At 61.4% G+C, this 14,984-nt stretch overlaps 1 non-coding gene and 2 pseudogenes across 1 annotated transcript; all 3 read right to left on the bottom strand.

Annotated features, from left to right (window-relative positions):
* Positions 1-2,170, bottom strand: part of LOC145273264 (large subunit ribosomal RNA) — a 4,366-nt pseudogene extending 2,196 nt beyond the window's left edge.
* Positions 2,171-2,765: 595 nt separating this feature from the next.
* LOC145273313 (5.8S ribosomal RNA) lies at positions 2,766-2,923 on the bottom strand. The gene has a single exon (XR_013866309.1). It is a non-coding gene; the product is annotated as a 5.8S ribosomal RNA (ribosomal RNA).
* Positions 2,924-3,318: 395 nt separating this feature from the next.
* Positions 3,319-5,690, bottom strand: LOC145273400 (small subunit ribosomal RNA; annotated as a pseudogene).
* Positions 5,691-14,984: the final 9,294 nt, after the last annotated feature.

Here is a 14,984-nt window from a genome sequence, read left to right as displayed (position 1 = left end):
GCCGTGAACGGCCCCGGGGCCTCCAATCGTTCGCTTTACCGGATGGAATTGCGACGATCGAGCGCCAGCTATCCTGAGGGAAACTTCGGAGGGAACCAGCTACTAGACGGCTCGATTGGTCTTTCGCCCCTACACCCGGTTCCGACGATCGATTTGCACGTCAGAGGCGCTTCGGACTTCCACCAGAGTTTCCTCTGGCTTCATCCCGACCGGGCGTGGATCGCCATCTTTCGGGTCCCTGGTCGCTCGCTACGCCAGAGTCGGCCGAGTCGTACTCGGAAAAAGGGGAAACCGACCCGGGGGTGATGCGCCCGCGCGCAGCGCCTAAACTCGACGACAAAATAGGACTAGTTCAAGCCGCGGGATCTCACCGATGGGCGGAAGGAGGATATGGAAGCTGGCGCCCGGCAATTCCCCTTTTTGGAAGATGCGCCGGTCCCCTCTCGGGGAGGAGGGAAAAACAACCGCACGTCAGCCACGAGCCTTCCCTCTCCTATCTCTCTCGGGAAGAGAGAAAAAAGGAAAAGTTGCGGGCACCGCAGCAGCGACGGCGGAAGGCCGAAAACGCCGCGCCGGCGGGATCGGGCACGGCTCGGAGGCGGGTGAGGCGAGGAGAAGACGACGGCACGAGACCGACGACACCCCCCGACGACCCCCGGACGACTTTGCCACGACACCTCTCCCGATCGACGCCCTCCTACACGCTCTCTCGCTTTCGCTTCGCCTTCGGGGTTAGTCAGAGGTGGCCCCTACGACTCGCGAACGGCCAGGACTCCTCGGTCCGTGTTTCAAGACGGGTCGGGTGGGTTGCCGATGCACGTCGCTGACCCGGGGTGGCGGGCGGCTCGAGTAAAAAAGCGTCGCCGAGCGACCTCTCCGGAAACGGAAACGGGCGCGGGCGGGGTTGCCCCCGACAAGAACCCGAAACGTCGGCGAGGTGCGTGACGGCGAGGCCGCGCCAGTCCTATCCCGCCTCTCATCGCGCACGCGCCCGAGACGGTGGGGCGCCTAAGGAGCGACACACAGAGTGCGTCGCCCGCACGCGACTTCCGGCGGGATCAAAACGGACCGGCTCGCCACGTGTAACGGATCGTGTCAGATTTCCTCCGTTCCCGGCAGAAAGGGGCAGTTACGTTCGCGGGCCCGACGGCCGGTGGCCCCCGACTTCACAAGGTGGGAAGACGGGGGTTTTCAGGGTGATGAAACGCCTGCCGCCTACGGAAAAAAACCCGCGTGTTCGACCTGCACGCCGGGAACGGGTCGCGACGACGGACCGGAGGGGAAGTGCGTCCGGTGCCGGCCGCGCGGAGGTCGCGCCGAAGCGCCCGCGCCATGATTACGCCGAGCGATGATGAAGGGGACGGGTGCAGCGGAGTCGCGCGCGGAGGGAGCAGGAGGAAAGAAGAAGCGGCGGCGACGGATGCGGCGGGTTAGGGCCCGGCGGCAGCAGCGATCGAGAGGACGAGTCCCCTCCGTCGCAGCCAACCGACGCAGCCACCTACCGACGCCGCGGTCGTCACCACGTTTCCCTTCCCGCTATCCACGCGGCCCGTCTCCTTCGTCGGCGACGCGGGCACAAAAGCTGGAACCGCGGAGAACGAGTTCCCCGCGGACACGACGAACGACGACCTGTGCCGCGACGGCCTCTCTTTCAAGAACACACATCGAGTTTGGGCTCGAGCCTAGGCAGCACCGGACTGAGTCCCCCCGCGATCGCGGTGAGCGGTCCCACCCGTTTACCCCTGGGCGGTTTCACGTTCTCTTGAACTCTCTCTCCAAAGTTCTTTTCAACTTTCCCTCACGGTACTTGTCGACTATCGGACTCGTCCCGGTATTTAGCCTTGGATGGAGCTTACCACCCGATTTGGGCTGCGTTCCCAAGCAACCCGACTCTCGGATCGAAGGCCGTCGCTCGCCGTCCGCACCGAATGGGCCTGGCACCCGCCGCGGGCGGCCCCGATCGAGGGAACTCCGAACTATGCGAGACGAAAACGAACGGCTGCCTTCGACCCATGCGCCACACGTCCCGAAGCCTTTAACTTGCGACGGGATTCGGCGTTGGGCTTCTCCCGGTTCACTCGCCGTTACTAAGGGAATCCCGGTTGGTTTCTTTTCCTCCGCTTAGCGATATGCTTAAGTTCAGCGGGTCGTCTCGTCCGAGCCGAGGGCGGCGGTTTTTAGTAGAGTGTGGTGTTTGGAGGAGAGGAATCTCGATCGGTACCCTCCGTGTGACGACGGCTGGCCGATATAGCGCCCGTCCGACCGAAAATGAAGAAGCCAACAATTAAAAAAAAAGCGTGGGTCCTCCCCATCCGACGTTGCCTACGACGCGGCCACCTTTTTACGGTGCGACGGCCGTGCTCGTCGCGCTGCTCGAGGCGTCGCTGAGAGACACCTTCATGAGGCAGAGAGCGAGACGAGCAGGCGGCGCTTACGTCGGCAGTCGGTTAGGTCGGTGCTTTTTTTTTTGTTTTGTTCTCCCTTCGGCTGCTTTCGGACAGACTCCTCCTGCTCCTCCTCCACAGTGTTTCTTCACGCGGTCGAAAAGGGAAAAGACTCCGCGGTCTGCCAGCGGGAGACGAAGGAGGAGGCCGGAGAGGGTTTTAAAAAAAAAAAAGACATTGAAAGGAGTCAATTCTTTTTTTATTTTTCTTCCCCCTCGTCACTCGCTCCTGCGACGTCCCGGTTACCACCGTGCCGAGGACCGGGCGGGCACGGGGACGGCAAGATGTCGTTTCGTTAACGGAGAAAGACATGTAACGTTCCGCCTCTCGACCGGACGTGGCCCCGAGACAAGGGATCTCGGGGCCGCAATGTGCGTTCGAGGTGTCGATGTTCACTGAGTCCTGCAATTCGCATCAGTTCTCGCGGCTGGCCGCGCTCTTCATCGACGGACGAGCCGAGTGATCCCCCGTCCAGGGTTCAGCACTTGGGTTTTTTATATTAGTTTTTGTTTATATAGATTTAGTAGTGTGCGAGGAGGTCTGTGCGAGGAGGCGTGACGGCATTGCAATGTCGCGAGTAGTTTGTTTTTAGCTAGCGGCGGTGGCACAGCGGCTGCAAAAAAAACAAAAAACGATAAAGCGGCGACAAGGCAAAGAAGAAGCGGCCATCACTTGCGGTGGGCGAAAAAACAAACAGGTGGTAAGACGCGGAAGCAAGCAAGAAGAGCTGGGGCTTTAAAAACCTCCGCGTCACCACAAATCTATCTCTCGCTCCGCCTTTTATAGGTTTGTTTGCGCGCATTCGAGGCGTTGACGCCGACAGACAGAGGAGGTAGGCCGGAAAACAACAAACCAGTCTCGAACGGGAAAACGGTAATGATCCTTCCGCAGGTTCACCTACGGAAACCTTGTTACGACTTTTACTTCCTCTAAACGATCGGGTTCGGTCGTCTTCTCCAGGCATCGAACGCCGAGGCGTAGATGCACGAGTGTCGTGACGGACACGTCGCGCACTGCCCGGCGGCGTCGTCGGCCAGATCCGAGGACCTCACCGGACCGTTCGATCGGTAGTAGCGACGGGCGGTGTGTACAAAGGGCAGGGACGTGATCGACGCGGGCTGTTGACCCGCGCCTACCGGGAATTCCTCGTTCACGGGGTTGGTTACAGGCCCCGATCCCTATCACGGGAGGTGGTTCAGAGGTTTCCCAACCCTCTCGGGCCGGGGCGAAGTCCCCGCTGATACCTCCAGTGTAGCGCGCGTGCGGCCCCGGACATCTAAGGGCATCACAGACCTGTTATCGCTCCGCCTCGTGTGGCTTTCTGCCACCCGTCCCTCTAAGAAGTGCGTGAGAAAACCGACCCGGACCCGAGCGCCACGGAGGACGCCGAGCCCGCCGTAAAAATCACTGACATCGGCGCACTAGTTAGCAGGCCGGAGTCTCGTTCGTTATCGGAATCAACCAGACGGATCGCTCCACCAACTAAGAACGGCCATGCACCACCACCCACCGAATCGAGAAAGAGCTATCGATCTGTCAATCCTACCGGTGTCCGGACCGGGTGAGTTTTCCCGTGTTGAGTCAAATTAAGCCGCAGGCTCCACTCCTGGTGGTGCCCTTCCGTCAATTCCTTTAAGTTTCAGCTTTGCAACCATACTCCCCCCGGAACCGAACTCTGGTTTCCCGCAGGCTACCCGCCGGGTCATGGAAGCGAACGCCGGCGGATCGCCGGTCGGCATCGTTTACGGTCGGAACTACGACGGTATCTGATCGTCTTCGAACCTCCGACTTTCGCTCTTGATCGAGGAAAACGTGCTTGCCACACGCCATCGCTGCAGTTCGTCTTGCGACGATCCAAGAATTTCACCTCTAACGTCGCAATACGAGTGGCCCCGACCGCTCCCTTCGATCATTGCCTCGCCGTAGACGGAGACCGACAGACGTAGACGAGGCCCTCTTCCATCATTCCATGCTTATCGTATGCAAGCTTGAACAGCCCGCTCTGAGCACTCTAATTTTTTCAAAGTGAACGTACCGGCCGCCGCGGACACTCGGTTAAGAGCACCCTTGGAGGAGAAACCGCCGACCGCAACACGCGCGCAGACAAGACACGAAGCAGGGACTCGGAGCGGACCGGGGGGTTCAAAAAAAAAGAGGAACGCGCGGAAAGGGAGAGGGAGAGAAGCGCGGGGGTCAGAGTGCGGGGATGCGAATGAACACACCCAAACACACACACGTAGCACCCCCCCGTTAGACTACTCCCGGAACCGAACCGACGACCACTTGTTTTTTTTTTTCCCGGATCCCGATCACGACCTCCTCGTCCACCTCGCCGGCAGGACCGCGTGGCGGGTATGCTAGCGGTTGACACCGGCGGAAAGGGCCGGGAATGCGAACGGACGACCAAAGTCAACGACGGACGATGGCGCCGCCGCCCCGGGGCCGCTTGCGCGACCACGAACCCGAGTTCGGACTACGAGCTTTTTAACCGCAACAACTTTAATATACGCTACCGGAGCTGGAATTACCGCGGCTGCTGGCACCAGACTTGCCCTCCGGTTGGTCCTCGTTAACGGATTTGAAGTGTACTCATTCCGATCGCGGGGCCTCGACAGAGTCCCGCGTCGTTATTTTTCGTCACTACCTCCCCGTGCCGGGAGTGGGTAATTTGCGCGCCTGCTGCCTTCCTTGGATGTGGTAGCCGTTTCGCATGCTCCCTCTCCGGAATCGAACCCCGATTCCCCGTTACCCGTAGTAACCACGGTAGGCACTTAACCGACCGTCGACAGTTGATAGGGCGGACCCTCGAGAGACCCGTCGCCGGGCGTGAAAGCTCGTGCGATCGACCAGTGAGTTATCCAGAGTCACCAAAGCGGAGCGCGCCGCCCTATGAGCCCCGCCACCGAACGGACCCGCGAGCGGGAACGCCGACGACGGGAGGACGGAATGACGCGCATCGGTCTCAGTCTAATATGTAGCGCCGCGACCCGGAACGGCCGACGCGGGTGCCAGCGCGCGAGGCGTGGCGACGACGGCGCGCCGACCGATCGCGGCCTGTGTCACATGTATTAGCTCTAGAATTGCCACAGTTATCCATCGCCTCCGAGGAGGAATACGGTCCCGAGGATTAGGTCCGGTTCCTGAGCCATTCGCGGTTTCGCCCGTTCTAATGCGTGGCGTGAACTTACACTTGCATGGCTTAAGCTTTGAGACAAGCATATGACTACTGGCAGGATCAACCAGGTATCGTTGGAATTTGGGACTTTGTTTCGACAGAACGACAGACCGACCGACCGACCGACCGACATAAGACAGACAACTACAACGACGGGCACGTGTTTATTTGTTTTTCGAGGAGGTTCGCCGTCAGTAGAAGCGCGCTGCCCGCGCTGATGGCCTCTTTTTTGTTTCTCCCCTGACTTGGACCGAGACCGAGACTCAAAGAACGAAAGCGACCAACGTCGACAACAACAACGACAACGGCACCCTTGACAGCGATACATACGACAAACGACAAGCAGCACGACGGCAGTGCACACGGACATCGAGGGTCAAGGTGCAGACTGAACTCGCCGAGGTCGTCGTCATCGTGGTCGCCATCGATTCCGTCTCGTCGTCGTCGTCGTCAACGTCCACGTCACAGCCGGCCGAGAAGAGAGAACAGACGACAGCGTCGACAACAACAACATCGACAACGGCACCCTTGACAGCGATACATACGACAAACGACAAACAGCACGACGGCAGTGCACACGGACATCGGAGGTCAAGGTGCAGACTGGAATCGTCGAGGTCGTCGTCATCGTGGTCGCCATCGATGCCGTCTCGTCGTCGTCGTCGTCGTCTTCGTCGTCGTCGTCGTCATCAACGTACCAACCGACCGAGACGAGAGAGCAAGCAACAACGTCGACAACAACAACGACAACGGCACCCTTGACAGCGATACATACGACAAACGACAAACAGCACGACGGCAGTGCACACGGACATCGGAGGTCAAGGTGCAGACTGAACTCGTCGAGGTCGTCGTCATCGTGGTCGCCATCGATGCCGTCTCGTCGTCGTCGTCGTCTCCGTCGTCGTCGTCGTCGTCGCCAACGTCAACGTCAACATCACAGCCGTCATCGGGGAGGAGCTGGACCAGGGCAGCGGCGGCGTAAATTTTCCCGTCACCTTCGTCGTCGCCTTCGTCGACCGACCGACCGACCGGCGTCGTGTTCGTGCTCGGAAAACCGAGGAGAGACAACGTGCACATGGCGCGTTCTCGCAAGCGGCTCCTCGGTCCGATTTTTTTGGGCGGCTTTTTCGAGCTTTTTTTTTTTTCTCACCCTTTCGTCCGTGCGACGGCGAACGTTAGGGGAAAAAAAAAAAAAAAAAAAAACGACAACAACGCGGCGGACCGGGCGAACAACATCGTCGACACACACGACATTGACGACCGGTCCCCCTTTTCACAATCGCATCGAGATAAAAACGAACGAGTCCGATTCGAGCACCGAGTCGCGAGCGGGAGGACTGTCGGTGCAAGTATCGATCACTGACGTGAGCGCTTCGCCGGACAGAGGATGGCTCATCCGGCAGCCGTGCAAATCGACGGTATGGGAAGAACGAACAAGAAGAGCAACGACTTGATCGGCGGCTTGGGAACTGCGGACGGTGAAAACGGGTTAATCGACTGCGACCACGACTGCTCGATCGATCTTCTTTGGCGCTAACAAAGGTGGAGGTGGCGCAAGAAGGGACTAGCGCTATCACCGTCCACGTATCAGAAGATGCGGCGGCAGACGTCGACGCTTATGCGTTGTCGGACGAGAAGTCGCTGCAGCACGTGTACCGCGAGCGGGACGTCCAAGGTTTTGCCAGACGGAAAGAAATCGGGTGTCAGCGAACGTTCACACGGCTGTGAGATCGGACGCTGACAGGAGTAGGAGGCGGCAGGCAGGCGGCGGTTACGGCGGCGGCGCCTGCTGCTGCTCATCCTCCTGTTTGCTGCGGCGACTTCCAGGACGGGAGAGCATCGAACAACGTACGTATGGTTACAAGGGGATCAGGATCTACATAGTGCATCCCCCGCGGCTATTTTTGTTTGTTTGTTCGCTCGTTCGTTAATTCGTTCGTTCGTTCGTTCGTTCGTTACAATGTACGTTTTTCCGTTCGACGGCGGCAGAGAGCGGCGGCGTTTCTCCCTAATCCGGAGGATTTATCGGTCGCACAGCGATGGGTCGTTCGGCCGATCATCGAAAGATTCGCAGGTAGTGGTTGAATGGCAGAACGGCAGCAACAACAGCGGCGGCTGAGAGCGGCGAACGCTGAGGCGGAAGCAGAAGCTGCAGCAAACGTATCGGCTAAACATGGTGGACATAGATATGGCTGACGACGCGGGTACCACGACGACTATGGAACCAGGAAAAGGAGCCGTTAGTTGTTCCAACATATCGTTCGACACGTCGAGCAGCCCTAGGTCCACGGAGAAGCACACACACGTACCACGTATTATAACCTAACGACGATGAGCGGGCGCACGGTTGGCAGGAACGAAGGCGGCGGATCAAAACAAGTTGGAGCGCGGGGCGACAGCGATAACGGTGACAGCCCTAGGCGGCGGAGATGCCACTTTCTGACGCCTTTGCGACAAGCCCGTAGAGACGTTCCGGACCACCACGAGGCAAAGAGTCGCTGCTCCGACGAACCGACACACCAAAGTGTGCTTCCTACCGAACATGTTTTATAAAACTTTCAAACTGGAAAACCCCAGAAATGGTGTTGGTATTTGTCCAGACCCACCTCCGACACCTGAAAATGGTGGTCAAAAAAAACGTCGATTATACGAAGCGACATTTCTGGTCGGCGATTTTCCAGTTTTACGCCTACTGCCACATGGGGATGTCGGTAGGCGTCGCAAAGTGCCTTCTCGTAGGCTAGGCACACCAGGACTTTGTCATTTTTTTCCCCCTCGACATTCCTGGTCCGGTCTATTCCGATTTTACACCTACCGCCATGTGGGGGTGGCAGTAGGCGTCGAAAAGTGCCTTCTCGACCGCTAGCGACACCACTACTTTATCGAGCTCTGGAGGCCCGCACACCGACCCGGGGGCCGCGGAGTCGACCCCGGGGGCCTCCTGCCTCTCGCCGCCGCTCACTTGGACGCCTTCCGCAACCTGTGGTCCCGCTCGGGGCCGCCGGGAGCCTCGCCGACCTGACCGGTGTCGGTAGGCGTCTGGAAGCGCCCGGCCGACCTGGACGAGGTCCCCCTGGCCCCCGGGGGACACCCCTTAGTTGGATGGGGGTGCTGTCCCGGGCACACATGCAACCCGCGGCCGCCTACCGACAGCCCCCGTCGCTCGATCGCTACTCCTTTCCAACATATGTCGGAGAAGCCGGGCGGTTGTGAAACCCCAGAAATGGTGTTGGTATTCGTCCAGACCCACCTCCGACACCTGAAAATGGTGGTCAAAAAAAACGTCGATTATACGAAGCGACATTTCTGGTCGGCGATTTTCCAGTTTTGCGCCTACCGCCATGTGGGGGTGGCAGTAGGCGTCGAAAAGTGCCTTCTCGACCGCTAGCGACACCACTACTTTATCGAGCTCTGGAGGCCCGCACACCGACCCGGGGGCCGCGGAGTCGACCCCGGGGGCCTCCGCCTCTCGCCGCCGCTCACTTGGACGCCTTCCGCAACCTGTGGTCCCGCTCGGGGCCGCCGGGAGCCTCGCCGACCTGACCGGTGTCGGTAGGCGTCTGGAAGCGCCCGGCCGACCTGGACGAGGTCCCCCTGGCCCCCGGGGGACACCCCTTAGTTGGATGGGGGTGCTGTCCCGGGCACACATGCAACCCGCGGCCGCCTACCGACAGCCCCCGTCGCTCGATCGCTACTCCTTTCCAACATATGTCGGAGAAGCCGGGCGGTTGTGAAACCCCAGAAATGGTGTTGGTATTCGTCCAGACCCACCTCCGACACCTGAAAATGGTGGTCAAAAAAAACGTCGATTATACGAAGCGACATTTCTGGTCGGCGATTTTCCAGTTTTGCGCCTACCGCCATGTGGGGGTGGCAGTAGGCGTCGAAAAGTGCCTTCTCGACCGCTAGCGACACCACTACTTTATCGAGCTCTGGAGGCCCGCACACCGACCCGGGGGCCGCGGAGTCGACCCCGGGGGCCTCCGCCTCTCGCCGCCGCTCACTTGGACGCCTTCCGCAACCTGTGGTCCCGCTCGGGGCCGCCGGGAGCCTCGCCGACCTGACCGGTGTCGGTAGGCGTCTGGAAGCGCCCGGCCGACCTGGACGAGGTCCCCCTGGCCCCCGGGGGACACCCCTTAGTTGGATGGGGGTGCTGTCCCGGGCACACATGCAACCCGCGGCCGCCTACCGACAGCCCCCGTCGCTCGATCGCTACTCCTTTCCAACATATGTCGGAGAAGCCGGGCGGTTGTGAAACCCCAGAAATGGTGTTGGTATTCGTCCAGACCCACCTCCGACACCTGAAAATGGTGGTCAAAAAAAACGTCGATTATACGAAGCGACATTTCTGGTCGGCGATTTTCCAGTTTTGCGCCTACCGCCATGTGGGGGTGGCAGTAGGCGTCGAAAAGTGCCTTCTCGACCGCTAGCGACACCACTACTTTATCGAGCTCTGGAGGCCCGCACACCGACCCGGGGGCCGCGGAGTCGACCCCGGGGGCCTCCGCCTCTCGCCGCCGCTCACTTGGACGCCTTCCGCAACCTGTGGTCCCGCTCGGGGCCGCCGGGAGCCTCGCCGACCTGACCGGTGTCGGTAGGCGTCTGGAAGCGCCCGGCCGACCTGGACGAGGTCCCCCTGGCCCCCGGGGGACACCCCTTAGTTGGATGGGGGTGCTGTCCCGGGCACACATGCAACCCGCGGCCGCCTACCGACAGCCCCCGTCGCTCGATCGCTACTCCTTTCCAACATATGTCGGAGAAGCCGGGCGGTTGTGAAACCCCAGAAATGGTGTTGGTATTCGTCCAGACCCACCTCCGACACCTGAAAATGGTGGTCAAAAAAAACGTCGATTATACGAAGCGACATTTCTGGTCGGCGATTTTCCAGTTTTGCGCCTACCGCCATGTGGGGGTGGCAGTAGGCGTCGAAAAGTGCCTTCTCGACCGCTAGCGACACCACTACTTTATCGAGCTCTGGAGGCCCGCACACCGACCCGGGGGCCGCGGAGTCGACCCCGGGGGCCTCCGCCTCTCGCCGCCGCTCACTTGGACGCCTTCCGCAACCTGTGGTCCCGCTCGGGGCCGCCGGGAGCCTCGCCGACCTGACCGGTGTCGGTAGGCGTCTGGAAGCGCCCGGCCGACCTGGACGAGGTCCCCCTGGCCCCCGGGGGACACCCCTTAGTTGGATGGGGGTGCTGTCCCGGGCACACATGCAACCCGCGGCCGCCTACCGACAGCCCCCGTCGCTCGATCGCTACTCCTTTCCAACATATGTCGGAGAAGCCGGGCGGTTGTGAAACCCCAGAAATGGTGTTGGTATTCGTCCAGACCCACCTCCGACACCTGAAAATGGTGGTCAAAAAAAACGTCGATTATACGAAGCGACATTTCTGGTCGGCGATTTTCCAGTTTTGCGCCTACCGCCATGTGGGGGTGGCAGTAGGCGTCGAAAAGTGCCTTCTCGACCGCTAGCGACACCACTACTTTATCGAGCTCTGGAGGCCCGCACACCGACCCGGGGGCCGCGGAGTCGACCCCGGGGGCCTCCGCCTCTCGCCGCCGCTCACTTGGACGCCTTCCGCAACCTGTGGTCCCGCTCGGGGCCGCCGGGAGCCTCGCCGACCTGACCGGTGTCGGTAGGCGTCTGGAAGCGCCCGGCCGACCTGGACGAGGTCCCCCTGGCCCCCGGGGGACACCCCTTAGTTGGATGGGGGTGCTGTCCCGGGCACACATGCAACCCGCGGCCGCCTACCGACAGCCCCCGTCGCTCGATCGCTACTCCTTTCCAACATATGTCGGAGAAGCCGGGCGGTTGTGAAACCCCAGAAATGGTGTTGGTATTCGTCCAGACCCACCTCCGACACCTGAAAATGGTGGTCAAAAAAAACGTCGATTATACGAAGCGACATTTCTGGTCGGCGATTTTCCAGTTTTGCGCCTACCGCCATGTGGGGGTGGCAGTAGGCGTCGAAAAGTGCCTTCTCGACCGCTAGCGACACCACTACTTTATCGAGCTCTGGAGGCCCGCACACCGACCCGGGGGCCGCGGAGTCGACCCCGGGGGCCTCCGCCTCTCGCCGCCGCTCACTTGGACGCCTTCCGCAACCTGTGGTCCCGCTCGGGGCCGCCGGGAGCCTCGCCGACCTGACCGGTGTCGGTAGGCGTCTGGAAGCGCCCGGCCGACCTGGACGAGGTCCCCCTGGCCCCCGGGGGACACCCCTTAGTTGGATGGGGGTGCTGTCCCGGGCACACATGCAACCCGCGGCCGCCTACCGACAGCCCCCGTCGCTCGATCGCTACTCCTTTCCAACATATGTCGGAGAAGCCGGGCGGTTGTGAAACCCCAGAAATGGTGTTGGTATTCGTCCAGACCCACCTCCGACACCTGAAAATGGTGGTCAAAAAAAACGTCGATTATACGAAGCGACATTTCTGGTCGGCGATTTTCCAGTTTTGCGCCTACCGCCATGTGGGGGTGGCAGTAGGCGTCGAAAAGTGCCTTCTCGACCGCTAGCGACACCACTACTTTATCGAGCTCTGGAGGCCCGCACACCGACCCGGGGGCCGCGGAGTCGACCCCGGGGGCCTCCGCCTCTCGCCGCCGCTCACTTGGACGCCTTCCGCAACCTGTGGTCCCGCTCGGGGCCGCCGGGGAGCCTCGCCGACCTGACCGGTGTCGGTAGGCGTCTGGAAGCGCCCGGCCGACCTGGACGAGGTCCCCCTGGCCCCCGGGGGACACCCCTTAGTTGGATGGGGGTGCTGTCCCGGGCACACATGCAACCCGCGGCCGCCTACCGACAGCCCCCGTCGCTCGATCGCTACTCCTTTCCAACATATTGTCGGGAAGCCGGGCGGTTGTGAAACCCCAGAAATGGTGTTGGTATTCGTCCAGACCCACCTCCGACACCTGAAAATGGTGGTCAAAAAAAACGTCGATTATACGAAGCGACATTTCTGGTCGGCGATTTTCCAGTTTTGCGCCTACCGCCATGTGGGGGTGGCAGTAGGCGTCGAAAAGTGCCTTCTCGACCGCTAGCGACACCACTACTTTATCGAGCTCTGGGAGGCCCGCACACCGACCCGGGGGCCGCGGAGTCGACCCCGGGGGCCTCCGCCTCTCGCCGCCGCTCACTTGGACGCCTTCCGCAACCTGTGGTCCCGCTCGGGGCCGCCGGGAGCCTCGCCGACCTGACCGGTGTCGGTAGGCGTCTGGAAGCGCCCGGCCGACCTGGACGAGGTCCCCCTGGCCCCCGGGGGACACCCCTTAGTTGGATGGGGGTGCTGTCCCGGGCACACATGCAACCCGCGGCCGCCTACCGACAGCCCCCGTCGCTCGATCGCTACTCCTTTCCAACATATGTCGGAGAAGCCGGGCGGTTGTGAAACCCCAGAAATGGTGTTGGTATTCGTCCAGACCCACCTCCGACACCTGAAAATGGTGGTCAAAAAAAACGTCGATTATACGAAGCGACATTTCTGGTCGGCGATTTTAGTTTTGCGCCTACCGCCATGTGGGGGTGGCAGTAGGCGTCGAAAAGTGCCTTCTCGACCGCTAGCGACACCACTACTTTATCGAGCTCTGGAGGCCCGCACACCGACCCGGGGGCCGCGGAGTCGACCCCGGGGGCCTCCGCCTCTCGCCGCCGCTCACTTGGACGCCTTCCGCAACCTGTGGTCCCGCTCGGGGCCGCCGGGAGCCTCGCCGACCTGACCGGTGTCGGTAGGCGTCTGGAAGCGCCCGGCCGACCTGGACGAGGTCCCCCTGGCCCCCGGGGGACACCCCTTAGTTGGATGGGGGTGCTGTCCCGGGCACACATGCAACCCGCGGCCGCCTACCGACAGCCCCCGTCGCTCGATCGCTACTCCTTTCCAACATATGTCGGAGAAGCCGGGCGGTTGTGAAACCCCAGAAATGGTGTTGGTATTCGTCCAGACCCACCTCCGACACCTGAAAATGGTGGTCAAAAAAAACGTCGATTATACGAAGCGACATTTCTGGTCGGCGATTTTCCAGTTTTGCGCCTACCGCCATGTGGGGGTGGCAGTAGGCGTCGAAAAGTGCCTTCTCGACCGCTAGCGACACCACTACTTTATCGAGCTCTGGAGGCCCGCACACCGACCCGGGGGCCGCGGAGTCGACCCCGGGGGCCTCCGCCTCTCGCCGCCGCTCACTTGGACGCCTTCCGCAACCTGTGGTCCCGCTCGGGGCCGCCGGGAGCCTCGCCGACCTGACCGGTGTCGGTAGGCGTCTGGAAGCGCCCGGCCGACCTGGACGAGGTCCCCCTGGCCCCCGGGGGACACCCCTTAGTTGGATGGGGGTGCTGTCCCGGGCACACATGCAACCCGCGGCCGCCTACCGACAGCCCCCGTCGCTCGATCGCTACTCCTTTCCAACATATGTCGGAGAAGCCGGGCGGTTGTGAAACCCCAGAAATGGTGTTGGTATTCGTCCAGACCCACCTCCGACACCTGAAAATGGTGGTCAAAAAAAACGTCGATTATAAAGCGACATTTCTGGTCGGCGATTTTCCAGTTTTGCGCCTACCGCCATGTGGGGGTGGCAGTAGGCGTCGAAAAGTGCCTTCTCGACCGCTAGCGACACCACTACTTTATCGAGCTCTGGAGGCCCGCACACCGACCCGGGGGCCGCGGAGTCGACCCCGGGGGCCTCCGCCTCTCGCCGCCGCTCACTTGGACGCCTTCCGCAACCTGTGGTCCCGCTCGGGGCCGCCGGGAGCCTCGCCGACCTGACCGGTGTCGGTAGGCGTCTGGAAGCGCCCGGCCGACCTGGACGAGGTCCCCCTGGCCCCCGGGGGACACCCTTAGTTGGATGGGGGTGCTGTCCCGGGCACACATGCAACCCGCGGCCGCCTACCGACAGCCCCCGTCGCTCGATCGCTACTCCTTTCCAACATATGTCGGAGAAGCCGGGCGGTTGTGAAACCCCAGAAATGGTGTTGGTATTCGTCCAGACCCACCTCCGACACCTGAAAATGGTGGTCAAAAAAAACGTCGATTATACGAAGCGACATTTCTGGTCGGCGATTTTCCAGTTTTGCGCCTACCGCCATGTGGGGGTGGCAGTAGGCGTCGAAAAGTGCCTTCTCGACCGCTAGCGACACCACTACTTTATCGAGCTCTGGAGGCCCGCACACCGACCCGGGGCCGCGGAGTCGACCCCGGGGGCCTCCGCCTCTCGCCGCCGCTCACTTGGACGCCTTCCGCAACCTGTGGTCCCGCTCGGGGCCGCCGGGAGCCTCGCCGACCTGACCGGTGTCGGTAGGCGTCAGTCAAACTTGCTTAAGAGGCAAAGCCTCCTCACACCTTAAGAGAGTCACAGTTAGTCCCGCCGTTTACCCGTG

Source organism: Euprymna scolopes, unplaced genomic scaffold, assembly GCF_053919585.1.
Source record: "Euprymna scolopes isolate OS-2025 unplaced genomic scaffold, ASM5391958v1 sca1, whole genome shotgun sequence".
In the NCBI taxonomy this organism is placed as follows: domain Eukaryota; kingdom Metazoa; phylum Mollusca; class Cephalopoda; order Sepiida; family Sepiolidae; genus Euprymna; species Euprymna scolopes.
Note: the sequence above shows the minus strand (reverse complement) of the source record. Positions and strands in the feature narration are given on the sequence as shown.